A 14,465-nucleotide genomic window follows, 5' to 3' on the forward strand; every position below is an offset into this window, starting at 1 on the left:
TCTCTCTCTCTCTCTCTCTCTGCCTCTCTCTCTCTCTGCCCCTCTCTCTCTCTCACTCTCTCTCTCTCTCTCTCTCTCTGCCTCTCTCTCTCTCTGCCCCTCTCTCTCTCTCACTCTCTCTCTCTCTCTCTCTCGCTCGCTCGCTCGCTCTGCCTCTCTCTCTCTCTCTCTCTCTCTCTCTCTCTCTCTCTCTCTCTGCATCTCTCTGCCTCTCTCTCTCTGCATCTCTCTCTTTCTCTCTCTCTCTCTCTCTGTCTCTGTCTGTCTCTCTCTCTGCCTCTCTCTCTGTGTTTGAGCAATACAGTGAGAGATGGCTAGGGGGTGCTGTGTGGTCACAGAGAGCCAGCGTGGTGCTAATGTTTTCCTGCCTCTCCTCTCTCTCTCACTCCCTCTCTCTTGCTGGCTGGGTTGGTCACATGGGGAGAAGAGCTGTTTAAAATGCTTTAGTATTCTCAGCCAGTGCAGAGCCAGACACTGAGAGACACACACTGCTCACAGCTTGTCCTGCTTATACATCTACCTACCTACAGCACTGCAACTTTCTGTACTGGAGCAACACACACATCGTCTCATCTGCGGAGGACAGGAGGACTGGATAGTGAAAACAACAGAGAGGATCTCACTAAATATTGTAGTGAGTACTTGCTGGAAATCAGCTTTTTTCCTGTCTGTGTGTTGGAGCTGGATCTGTCTGTGTGTTGGAGCTGGCTCTGTCTGTGTGTTGGAGCTGGATCTGTCTGTGTGTTGGAGCTGGATCGGTCTGTGTGTTGGAGCTGGCTCTGTCTGTGTTGGAGCTGGATCTGTCTGTGTGTTGGAGCTGGATCTGTCTGTGTGTTGGAGCTGTACTAATATAGGACAGTTGACAGAAGATGATTTGTATTAAGAGTAGCATTCAGGACAGATGGAAGGATCGCTGCTTGGATCTAGTGCCTCTATACTGTGGCTTTATCTTGGGTCTAATTAATTCCAACACATGCTGATCCTCAGTGATCTATTGGATGTATTCAGAAGGAAACGGTTGTATTGCTGATTGCGACCTGAGAAGGAAACGGTTGTATTGCTGATAGCGACCTGAGAAGGAAACGGTTGTATTGCTGATTGCGACCTGAGAAGGAAACGGTTGTATTGCTGATTGCGACCTGAGAAGGAAACGGTTGTATTGCTGATAGCGACCTGAGAAGGAAACGGTTGTATTGCTGATTGCGACCTGAGAAGGAAACGGTTGTATTGCTGATAGCGACCTGAGAAGGAAACGGTTGTATTGCTGATTGCGACCTGAGAAGGAAACGGTTGTATTGCTGATTGCGACCTGAGAAGGAAACGGTTGTATTGCTGATTGCGACCTGAGAAGGAAACGGTTGTATTGCTGATTGCGACCTGAGAAGGAAACGGTTGTATTGCTGATTGCGACCTGAGAAGGAAACGGTTGTATTGCTGATAGCGACCTGAGAAGGAAACGGTTGTATTGCTGATTGCGACCTGAGAAGGAAACGGTTGTATTGCTGATTGCGACCTGAGAAGGAAACGGTTGTATTGCTGATTGCGACCTGCTATTAATGAAACACACTTTGCTCACCTGCCGTTTGCAATCACCAAAAGCAGTTATGTTTCTCTCGCCATTTCTCTCTCTCACTCTCTCGGTTTCTCAGTCTCGCACTCTCGCTCTGTCTCCGTCCACACTTACAAAGTGGATGCTTTGCAAAAGGAGAGAGAGAGAGAGAGCAGAGGGAGCCGGGGCGAGAACGCTACAAGAGAGAGAGAGAAGAAAGACAGGAATTAGGGAGAGAGTGGAGGGCATTGAAAGCAGTGACACTGGCCAGACAATTAGCTGAGGATTCCATTGTGCGGCCCTTTCTCTCCCCATGGCCCCATGGCAGAGGTCAGGGGACGAGTTGACCCGTGTCAACTCTCCAGCATGGAACCCATTATCCTCTCCTGATTGATTAGTTTTAGTGGAAATCACTTATATCTATTCCTCCCTTCTATCTTCGCCTCTTCTATCTATTCTCCCTTCTATCTCCTCCTCTTCTATCTATCCTCCCTTCTATCTTCTCCTCTTCTATCTATCCTCCCTTCTATCTTCTCCTCTTCTATCTATTATCCCTTCTATCTTCCCCTCTTCTATCTATTCTCCCTTCTTTCTTCTCCTCTTCTATCTATTCCTCCCTTCTTTCTTCCCCTCTTCTATTCTCCCTTCTTTCTTCTCATCTTCTATCTATTCCTCCCTTCTATCTTATCCTCTTCTATCTATTCCTCCCTTCTATCTTCGCCTCTTCTATCTATTATCCCTTCTATCTCCTCCTCTTCTATCTATCCTCCCTTCTATCTTCCCCTCTTCTATCTATTCTCCCTTCTTTCTTCTCCTCTTATATCTATTCCTCCCTTCTTTCTTCTAATCTTCTATCTATTCTCCCATCTATCTTCCCCTCTTCTATTCTCCCTTCTTTTTTCTCCTCTTCTATCTATTCCTCCCTTCTTTCTTCCCCTCTTCTATCTATTCTCCCGTCTATCTTCCCCTCTTCTATTCTCCCTTCTTTTTTCTCCTCTTCTATCTATTCCTCCCTTCTATCTTCTCCTCTTCTATCTATTCCTCCCTTCTTTATTATAATCTTCTATCTATTCTTCCTTCTATCTTCTCCTCTTCTATATTTTCCTCTATCTATTTTTCCTTCTGTCTCTCCTCCCTTATATCTATTCCTCCCTTCTATCCGCTCCTCCCTTCTCTCTATTTCTCCCTTCTATCTTCACCTCTTCTATCTATTCCTCCCTTCTATCTTCCTCACTTCTATCTATTCTTCCTTCTTTCTTCTCCTCCCTTCTCTCTATTCCTCCCTTCTATCTTCTCCTCTTCTATCTATTCATCCCTTCTTTCTTCCTCTCTTCTATCTATTATTCCTTCTATCTTCTCCTACCTTCTCTCTATTCCTCCCTTCTTTCTTCTCCTCCATTGTGCTGTTTTTGTCATTTTTCTCTATTGTTGGTTACTGTTATTTTAAAGCTCACATTTCTGGGATTTCTGGGCTGGGAGATGCATTTCTGGGTGTGTGAGAGGGGAGCGGGGGAGAAGGCCGAGACTCTCTTTCCCTGCCCCAGCCCCATTCAGCCCTAACCAGATTCAGCTCCAGCCCCAATCCCTGCCCCATACCACAATCCCTGCTCCATTCAGCCCCATTCCCCAAACCCTGCCCCAGCCTCATACCCCAGTCCCTGCCCCAGCCTCATACACCAGTCCCTGCCCCAGCCCCATTCAGCCCCAGCCTCATACCCCAATCCCTGCCCCCAGCCTCATCCCCCAATCCCTGCCCCCAGCCTCATACCCCAGTCCCTGCCTCAGACCCATTCAGCCCCAGCCTCATACCCCAGTCCCTGCCCCAGCCCCATTCAGCCCCAGCCTCATACCCCAATCCCTACCCCAGCCTCATACCCCAGTCCCTGCCTCAGCCCCATTCAGCCCCATACCCCAATACCTGTCCCAGTCCAATTCAGCACCATACCCCAATCCCAGCCCTATACTCCAAACCCTCCCCAGCCTCATTCAGCCCCATACCCCAATCCCTGCCCCATTCAGCCCCATACCCCAAACCCTGCCCCAGCCTCATACCCCAGTCCCTGCCTCAGCCCCATTCAGTCCCATACCCCAATCCCTGCCCCAGCCCCATACCCCAATCCCTGTCCCAGCCTTATACCCCAGTCCCTGCCTCTGCCCCATTCAGTCCCATACCCCAATCCCTGCCCCAGCCTCATACCCCAGTCCCTGCCTCTGCCCCATTCAGCCCCATACCCCAGTCCCTGCCTCTGCCCCATTCAGCACCATACCCTAAACCCTGCCCCAGCCTCATTCAGCTCCAGCGTCATACCCCAGTCCCTGCCTCAGCCCCATTCAGCCCCAGCCCCATACCCCAGTCCCTGCCTCAGCCTCATTCAGCCCCATACCCATTAAGCCCGAGCCCCATTCAGCCCCATACCCCAGTCCCTGCCCAAGGCCCATTCAGACTCATACCCCAGTCCCTGCCCCAGCCCCATACCCCAGTCCATGCCCCAGCCCCATTCAACCCCGGCCCCATTCAGCCCCATCCCCAGGCTCCCAGCCTTCAAGCCCTAGCCCCAACCTCCCTGTCTGGATGCCCAAGCCCTAGCCCTGAAGGATTAGGACTACCACTCTCCTCCTCTTCCTCCTCACGTCCTCACGTTATATTTATATTTCTAAATCCCTCTAAAAGGTCTTACCAGCAGCTCAGGCATGGCCTGTTGTCTGAGCAACCAGCCAGTCAGCCAGTCAGCCAGTCAGCCAGTCAGCCAGCCAGCCAGCCAGCCAGCCAGCAAGCCAGCCAGTCAGCCAGCCAGTCAGCCAGTCAGCCAGTCAGAGAGTTGGTCTGCCAGCCAGCCAGTCAGTCAGTCAGTCAGTCCTTCCAGCTGGTTTAGTCTAAGCCCCTCCATATAAACTGGGAAAGGGCCAATGTGTGTGCATGTGTGTGTGTTGTCCCCTACAGGGGTATCATGTAGATAATACATTGAGTACTTGTTAAAGCAGGGTTTAGGGTTTAGGGAGCAGAAGGAAAGAGTTTAATAAGAAGCAGTATTCTGGATGGACAGAGAGAGTCCATTTGATGCTCCTGTATCAGACAGAAGATTACCACAGCCTAATGGACCTTCTTTAAAACTGGCAATGTCTCTCAAATGGCACCATATTCCCTATATAGTGCACTACTTTAGACCAGAGTCCTATGGAGCCCTATTCCCTATATAGTCCACTACTTCAGACCAGAGCCCTATGGAACCCTATTCCCTATATATTCCACTACTTCAGACCAGAGCCCTATGGAACCCTATTCCCTATATAGTCCACTACTTCAGACCAGAGCCCTATGGAACCCTATTCCCTATATAGTGCACTACTTTAGACCAGAGCCCAATGTAACCCTATTCCCTATATAGTCCACTACTTCAGACCAGAGCCCATAGGGCATGTGGGACATGGCCCTGCTCTCTGTCTGCAGTGAGCCGTTGTGGTGTTACGTTTCAACTCTTCTTCCATGTTTATTTTCTATTTCTTTTCCAGGTGTTTTTCTGAGGTGGGATTGTTTTTTTAAACTTGTCTTTTTTTCGTGCAATTTATTTGATCTTAAAACTGCGTTGTTGGTTAAGGGCTTATGAGTCAGCATTTCACTGTACGGTCTACACTTGTTGTTCTTTGAGGTCTACTACACCTGTTGTATTCAGCATTTCACTGTAAGGTCTACTACACTTGTTGTATTCAGCATTTCACTTTGAGGTCTACTACACCTGTTGTATTCAGCATTTCACTGTAAGGTCTACTACACCTGTTGTATTCATCATTTCACTGTGAGGTCTACTACACCTGTTGTATTCATCATTTCACTGTGAGGTCTACTACACCTGTTGTATTCAGCATTTCACTGTGAGGTCTACAGCTGTTGTATTTGGCACATGTGACAAATAACGTTTGATTTGATTTGATTGAAGCCGAGGTCTTTTTCAAAGATGTGATTGGAGCACAACTCTTTTTCAAAGATGTGATTGGAGCACAACTCTTTTTCAAAGATGTGATTGGAGCAAAGCTCTTTCTCATCTTCTATTTCCTCGTCCCAACTGTGTTTATTTTTTAAACAAAAGAATGGTCAAACTAAACTGTAACAATATTTCCCTTAACATACTTACCCTCTGGATCAACATCCTGTACCAGATGTCAGAATTAGGAATGATCAGAGAGATGGGGAGAGAGATGGGGTGACGGAGTTAGGAGTGATCAGAGATATAGGGTGACAGAATTAGGAGTGATAAGAGAGATGGGGAGAGAGATGGGGTGACGGAGTTAGGAGTGATCAGAGAGATGCGAAGAGAGATGGGGTGACGGAGTTAGGAGTGATCAGAGAGATGCGAAGAGAGATGGGGTGACGGAGTTAGGAGTGATCAGAGAGATGGGGAGAGAGATGGGGTGACGGAGTTAGAGGTTATTAGAGAGATGGGGAGAGAGATGAGGTGACGGAGTTAGGAGTGATCAGAGAGATGCGAAGAGAGATGGGGTGACGGAGTTAGAGGTGATTAGAGAGATGGGGTGATGAATTTAGGAGTGATCAGAGAGATGGGGAGAGAGATGGGCTGATGGAGTTAGGAGTGATCAGAGAGATGGGGTGACGGAGTTAGGAGTGATCAAAGAGATGGGGGGACGGAGTTAGGAATGATCAGAGAGATGGGGAGAGAGATGGGGTGATGGAGTTAGGAGTGATCAGAGAGACGGGGAGAGAGATGGGGTGATGGAGTTAGGAGTGATCAGAGAGATGGGGAGAGAGATGGGGTGACGGAGTTAGGAGTGATCAGAGAGATGGAGAGAGAGATGGGGTGACAGAGTTAGGAGTGATCAGAGAGATTGGGTGACAGAGTTAGGAGTGATCAGAGAGATGGGGTGATGCAGTTAGGAGTGATCAGAGAGATGGGGAGAGAGATGGGGGGACGGAGTTAGGAATGATCAGAGAGATGGGGAGAGAGATGGGGGGACGGAGTTAGGAATTATCAGAGAGATGGGGAGAGAGATGGGGGGACGGAGTTAGGAATGATCAGAGAGATGGGGAGAGAGATGGGGTGATGGAGTTAGGAGTGATCAGAGAGACGGGGAAAGAGATGGGGTGATGGAGTTAGGAGTGATCAGAGAGACGGGGAGAGAGATGGGGTGACGGAGTTAGGAGTGATCAGAGAGATGGGGAGAGAGATGGGGGGACGGAGTTAGGAATGATCAGAGAGATGGGGAGAGAGATGGGGGGACGGAGTTAGGAGTGATCAGAGAGATGGGGAGAGAGATGGGGGGACGGAGTTAGGAATGATCAGAGAGATGGGGAGAGAGATGGGGGGACGGAGTTAGGAATTATCAGAGAGATGGGGAGAGAGATGGGGTGACGGAGTTAGGAGTGATCAGAGAGATGGAGAGAGAGATGGGGTGACAGAGTTAGGAGTGATCAGAGAGATTGGGTGACGGAGTTAGGAGTGATCAGAGAGATGGGGTGATGCAGTTAGGGGTGATCAGAGAGATGGGGTGACGGAGTAAGGAGTGATCAGAGAGATGGGGAGAGAGATGGGTGACGGAGTTAGGAGTGATCAGAGAGATGGGGTGATGCAGTTAGGGGTGATCAGAGAGATGGGGTGACGGAGTAAGGAGTGATCAGAGAGATGGGGAGAGAGATGGGTGACAGAGTTAGGAGTGATCAGAGAGATGGGTGACGGAGTTAGGAGTGATCAGAGAGATGGGGTGACGGAGTTAGGAGTGATCAGAGAGATGGGGTGATGGAGTTAGCAGTGATCAGAGAGATGGGGTGACGGAGTTAGGAGTGATCAGAGAGATGGGGAGAGAGATGTGGTGATGGAGTTAGGAGTGATCAGAGAGATGGAGAGAGAGATGGGGTGATGGAGTTAGGAGTGATCAGAGAGACGGGGAGAGAGATGGGGTGATGGAGTTAGGAGTGATCAGAGAGATGGGGAGAGAGATGGGGTGACGGAGTTAGGAGTGATCAGAGAGATGGAGAGAGAGATGGGGTGACAGAGTTAGGAGTGATCAGAGAGATTGGGTGACAGAGTTAGGAGTGATCAGAGAGATGGGGTGATGCAGTTAGGAGTGATCAGAGAGATGGGGAGAGAGATGGGGGGACGGAGTTAGGAATGATCAGAGAGATGGGGAGAGAGATGGGGGGACGGAGTTAGGAATTATCAGAGAGATGGGGAGAGAGATGGGGGGACGGAGTTAGGAATGATCAGAGAGATGGGGAAAGAGATGGGGTGATGGAGTTAGGAGTGATCAGAGAGACGGGGAAAGAGATGGGGTGATGGAGTTAGGAGTGATCAGAGAGACGGGGAGAGAGATGGGGTGACGGAGTTAGGAGTGATCAGAGAGATGGGGAGAGAGATGGGGGGACGGAGTTAGGAATGATCAGAGAGATGGGGAGAGAGATGGGGGGACGGAGTTAGGAGTGATCAGAGAGATGGGGAGAGAGATGGGGGGACGGAGTTAGGAATGATCAGAGAGATGGGGAGAGAGATGGGGGGACGGAGTTAGGAATTATCAGAGAGATGGGGAGAGAGATGGGGTGACGGAGTTAGGAGTGATCAGAGAGATGGAGAGAGAGATGGGGTGACAGAGTTAGGAGTGATCAGAGAGATTGGGTGACGGAGTTAGGAGTGATCAGAGAGATGGGGTGATGCAGTTAGGGGTGATCAGAGAGATGGGGTGACGGAGTAAGGAGTGATCAGAGAGATGGGGAGAGAGATGGGTGACGGAGTTAGGAGTGATCAGAGAGATGGGGAGAGAGATGGGGTGACAGAGTTAGGAGTGATCAGAGAGATGGGTGACGGAGTTAGGAGTGATCAGAGAGATGGGGTGACGGAGTTAGGAGTGATCAGAGAGATGGGGTGATGGAGTTAGCAGTGATCAGAGAGATGGGGTGACGGAGTTAGGAGTGATCAGAGAGATGGGGAGAGAGATGTGGTGATGGAGTTAGGAGTGATCAGAGAGATGGAGAGAGAGATGGGGTGATGGAGTTAGGAGTGATCAGAGAGACGGGGAGAGAGATGGGGTGATGGAGTTAGGAGTGATCAGAGAGATGGGGAGAGAGATGGGGTGACGGAGTTAGGAGTGATCAGAGAGATGGAGAGAGAGATGGGGTGACAGAGTTAGGAGTGATCAGAGAGATTGGGTGACAGAGTTAGGAGTGATCAGAGAGATGGGGTGATGCAGTTAGGAGTGATCAGAGAGATGGGGAGAGAGATGGGGGGACGGAGTTAGGAATGATCAGAGAGATGGGGAGAGAGATGGGGGGACGGAGTTAGGAATTATCAGAGAGATGGGGAGAGAGATGGGGGGACGGAGTTAGGAATGATCAGAGAGATGGGGAAAGAGATGGGGTGATGGAGTTAGGAGTGATCAGAGAGACGGGGAAAGAGATGGGGTGATGGAGTTAGGAGTGATCAGAGAGACGGGGAGAGAGATGGGGTGACGGAGTTAGGAGTGATCAGAGAGATGGGGAGAGAGATGGGGGGACGGAGTTAGGAATGATCAGAGAGATGGGGAGAGAGATGGGGGGACGGAGTTAGGAGTGATCAGAGAGATGGGGAGAGAGATGGGGGGACGGAGTTAGGAATGATCAGAGAGATGGGGAGAGAGATGGGGGGACGGAGTTAGGAATTATCAGAGAGATGGGGAGAGAGATGGGGTGACGGAGTTAGGAGTGATCAGAGAGATGGAGAGAGAGATGGGGTGACAGAGTTAGGAGTGATCAGAGAGATTGGGTGACGGAGTTAGGAGTGATCAGAGAGATGGGGTGATGCAGTTAGGGGTGATCAGAGAGATGGGGTGACGGAGTAAGGAGTGATCAGAGAGATGGGGAGAGAGATGGGTGACGGAGTTAGGAGTGATCAGAGAGATGGGGAGAGAGATGGGGTGACAGAGTTAGGTGTGATCAGAGAGATGGGTGACGGAGTTAGGAGTGATCAGAGAGATGGGGTGACGGAGTTAGGAGTGATCAGAGAGATGGGGAGAGAGATGTGGTGATGGAGTTAGGAGTGATCAGAGAGATGGAGAGAGAGATGGGGTGATGGAGTTAGGAGTGATCAGAGAGACGGGGAGAGAGATGGGGTGACAGAGTTAGGAGTGATCAGAGAGATTGGGTGACAGAGTTAGGAGTGATCAGAGAGATGGGGTGATGCAGTTAGGAGTGATCAGAGAGATGGGGAGAGAGATGGGGGGACGGAGTTAGGAATGATCAGAGAGATGGGGAGAGAGATGGGGGGACGGAGTTAGGAATTATCAGAGAGATGGGGAGAGAGATGGGGGGAGAGATGGGGGGACGGAGTTAGGAATGATCAGAGAGATGGGGAGAGAGATGGGGTGATGGAGTTAGGAGTGATCAGAGAGACGGGGAAAGAGATGGGGTGATGGAGTTAGGAGTGATCAGAGAGACGGGGAGAGAGATGGGGTGACGGAGTTAGGAGTGATCAGAGAGATGGGGAGAGAGATGGGGGGACGGAGTTAGGAATGATCAGAGAGATGGGGAGAGAGATGGGGGGACGGAGTTAGGAGTGATCAGAGAGATGGGGAGAGAGATGGGGGGACGGAGTTAGGAATGATCAGAGAGATGGGGAGAGAGATGGGGGGACGGAGTTAGGAATTATCAGAGAGATGGGGAGAGAGATGGGGTGACGGAGTTAGGAGTGATCAGAGAGATGGAGAGAGAGATGGGGTGACAGAGTTAGGAGTGATCAGAGAGATTGGGTGACGGAGTTAGGAGTGATCAGAGAGATGGGGTGATGCAGTTAGGGGTGATCAGAGAGATGGGGTGACGGAGTAAGGAGTGATCAGAGAGATGGGGAGAGAGATGGGTGACGGAGTTAGGAGTGATCAGAGAGATGGGGAGAGAGATGGGGTGACAGAGTTAGGAGTGATCAGAGAGATGGGTGACGGAGTTAGGAGTGATCAGAGAGATGGGGTGACGGAGTTAGGAGTGATCAGAGAGATGGGGTGATGGAGTTAGGAGTGATCAGAGAGATGGGGTGACAGAGTTAGGAGTGATCAGAGAGATGGGGAGAGAGATGTGGTGATGGAGTTAGGAGTGATCAGAGAGATTTGGTGACAGAGTAAGGAGTGATCAGAGAGATGGGGAGAGAGATTGGTGACGGAGTTAGGAGTGATCAGAGAGATGGGGAGAGAGATGTGGTGACAGAGTTAGGAGTGACCAGAGAGATGGTGTGACGGAGTTAGGAGTGATCAGAGAGATGGGGTGACGGAGTAAGGAGTGATCAGAGAGATAGGGTGACGGAGTAAGGAGTGATAAGATAGATGGGGTGAAGGAGTAAGGAGTGATCAGAGAGATGGGTGACGGAGTAAGGAGTGATCAGAGAGATGGGGAGAGAGATGGGGGGACGGAGTTAGGAATGATCAGAGTGATGGGGAGAGAGATGGGGGACAGAGTTAGGAATGATCAGAGAGATGGGGAGAGAGATGGGGGGACGGAGTTAGGAATGATCAGAGAGATGGGGTGACGGAGTTAGGAGTGATCAGAGAGATGGGGAGAGAGATGGGGTGACGGATTTAGGAGTGATCAGAGAGATGGGGAGAGAGATGGGGTGACGGAGTTAGAAGTGATCAGAGAGATGGGGTGACGGAGTTAGGAGTGATCAGATCGATGGGGAGAGAGATGGGGGTACGGAGTTAGGAATGATCAGAGTGATGGGGAGCGAGATGGGGGGACGGAGTTAGGAATGATCAGAGAGATGGGGAGAGAGATGGGGTGACGGAGTTACAAATGATCAGAGAGATGGGGAGAGAGATGGGGGGACGGAGTTAGGAATGATCAGAGAGATGGGGAGAGAGATGGGGTGACGGAGTTAGTAGTGATCAGAGAGATGGCGAGAGAGATGTCGGGACGGAGTTAGGAATGATTAGAGAGATGGGGTGACGGAGTTAGGAGTGATCAGAGAGATGGGGTGACGGGGTTAGGAGTGATCAGAGAGATGGGGAGAGAGATGGGGTGACGGAGTTAGGAGTGATCAGAGAGGTGGGGTGATGGAGTTAGGAGTGATCTGAGAGATGGGGAGAGAGATGGGGTGATGGAGTTAGGAGTGATCAGAGAGAGGGGAAGAAAGAATTCACATCTTAGAATCAATTGTTAAAGACGACCAGAACCCACTGGATTCTCCTGTTACATTAAAGACTACCAGAACCCACTGGATTCTCCAATTACATTACAGACTACCAGAACCCACTGGATTCTCCTGTTACATTAAAGACTACCAGAACCCACTGGATTCTCCTGTTACATTAAAGACTATCAGAACCTATTGGATTCTCCTGTTACATTAAAGACTACCAGAACCCACTGGATTCTCCTGTTACATTAAAGACTACCAGAACCCACTGGATTCTCCTGTTACATTAAAGACTACCAGAACCCACTGGATTCTCCTGTTACATTAAAGACTACCAGAACCCACTGGATTCTCCTGTTACATTAAAGACTACCAGAACCCACTGGATTCTCCTGTTACATTAAAGACTACCAGAACCCACTGGATTCTCCTGTTACATTAAAGACTACCAGAACCCACTGGATTCTCCTGTTACATTAAAGACTACCAGAACCCACTGGATTCTCCTGTTACATTAAAGACTACCAGAACCCACTGGATTCTCCTGTTACATTAAAGACTACCAGAACCCACTGGATTCTCCTGTTACATTAAAGACTATCAGAACCTATTGGATTCTCCTGTTACATTAAAGACTACCAGAACCCACTGGATTCTCCTGTTACATTAAAGACTACCAGAACCCACTGGATTCTCCTGTTACATTAAAGACTACCAGAACCCACTGGATTCTCCTGTTACATTAAAGACTACCAGAACCCACTGGACTACAGGACAAAATACAAACCCTCCAACCCAAAAAGCTTGTGGTGTTGATGGTATCCTAAATGAAATGATCAAATATACAGACCACAAATTCAAATTGGCTATACTTAAACTCTTTAACATCATCCTCTGGAACCAAGGACTGATCACCCCAATCCACAAAAGTGGAGACAAATTTGATACCAAAAACTACTGTGGGATATGCACCAACAGCAATCTTGGGGAAAATCCTCTGCATTATCTTTGTCAGCAGACTCATACATTTTTATCAGTGAAAATGTACAGAGCAAATTTCTTATCTGCTTTTTACCAAATCATCGTACGACAGACTACGTATTCACCATGCACACCCTAACTGACAAACAAACAAATCAAAACAAAGGCATGGTCTTCTCATGCGTTGTTGACTTCAAAATACTTTTTGACTCAATTTGACAGGATGGTCCGCTATACAAATTGATGCAAAGTGGTGTTGGTGGAAAACAAAAGATATTTTAAAATCCATTTACACAAACAACAAGAGTGTGGTTTAAATTGGCAAAACACAAGGCCGGGGGGTGAGATATGGATGCAGCTTGAGCTTCGCCCTCTTCAACACATATCAACGAATTGGTGAGGACATTAGAGTAATCTGCAGCACCCGGCCTCACGCTACTAGAATCTGAAGTCAAATGACTACTGTTTGCTGATGATCTGGTGCTTTTGTACCCAACCAAGAAGGGCCTACAGCAGCAACTAGATCTTCTGCACAGACTCTGTCAGACCTGGGCCCTGACAGACCTGGGCCCTGACAGACCTGGGCCCTGACAGAACTGGGCCCTGACAGACCTGGGCCCTGACAGACCTGGGCCTGACAGACCTGGGCCCTGATAGTAAATCTCAGTAAGACAAAAATAATGGTGTTCCCTAGAGCACAGAAAAACTATACATACCTAGGCCTAAACATTAGCGACACAGGTAACTTCCACAAAGCTGTGAACGATCTGAGGGACAAGGGCCTTCTATGCCATCAAAAAGGAACATAAAATTTGACATACCAATTAGGATCTGGCTAAAAATACTTGAATCAGTTATAGTACCCATTGCCCTTTATGGTTGTGAGGTCTGGAGTTCGCTCACCAACCAAGATTTCACAAAATGGGAACAAATGCAGAATTCAGAAAAAATATTGTCTGTGTACAAAGTAAAACACCAAATAATGCATGCAGAGCAGAATTAGGCCGATACCCACTAATTATCAAAATCCAGAAAAGAGCCGTTAAATTCTACAACCACCTAAAAGGAAGAGATTCCCAAACCTTCCATAACAAAGCCATCACCTACAGAGAGATGAACCTGGAGAAGAGTCCCCTAAGCAAGCTGGTCCTGGGACTCCACAGAGCCCCAGGTCAGCAACACAATCAAACCCAACTAAATCATGAGAAAACAAAAAGATAATTTCTTGGAAAGAATGAACGATAAAAACGAGCAAACTAGAAATGCTTTTTGGCCCTAAACAGCAGAATACCTGAACACTGTGACTGACCGAAAATGAAGGAAAACTTTGACTATGTACAGACTCAGTGAGCATAGCGTTGCTATTGAGAAAGATCCAAACCTCCTGCCAAATGTATGAGGATATTAGAGACACATATTTCCCTCAGATTACACAGACCCACAAAGAGGTCGAAAACAATTCAAATGTTGATAAACTCCCATATCGATTGGTTGAAATACCACAGTGTGCCATCACAGCAGCAAGATTTGTGACCGGCTGCCACAAGAAAAGGGCAACCAGTGAAGAACAAACACAATTGTAAATAGAACCCATATCTTTTTATTTTGCCTTTTCTACTTTAACTATTTGCAAACCATTAAAGACACTTCTTAGGTATAGCCCCCTTTTTGTCAAATTTCGCCTAAATGACATACCCAAATCTAACTGCCTGTATCTCAGGACCTGAAGCAAGGATATGCATATTATTCAAATCAAATCAAATCAAATCAAAAAGTGTATTTGTCACGTGCGCCAAATAAAACAGGTGTAGACCTTCCAGTGAAATGCTTACTTACAG

The 14,465-nt window shown here is 48.6% G+C and overlaps 1 protein-coding gene across 1 annotated transcript in view; it reads left to right on the forward strand.

The window, feature by feature from the left end:
* The first annotated feature begins 326 nt into the window (after positions 1-326).
* Positions 327-14,465, forward strand: part of cntfr (ciliary neurotrophic factor receptor) — a 538,142-nt gene continuing 524,003 nt past the window's right edge. Inside the window, exon 1 of the mRNA XM_036936729.2 lies at positions 327-634. The gene's annotated coding sequence lies outside the window, so the exon portion shown is untranslated. The remainder of the gene's footprint in view (positions 635-14,465) is intronic.

Source organism: Oncorhynchus mykiss, chromosome 12 (genome assembly GCF_057628025.1).
Source record: "Oncorhynchus mykiss isolate SJ-2025 chromosome 12, ASM5762802v1, whole genome shotgun sequence".
Lineage (NCBI taxonomy): Eukaryota > Metazoa > Chordata > Actinopteri > Salmoniformes > Salmonidae > Oncorhynchus > Oncorhynchus mykiss.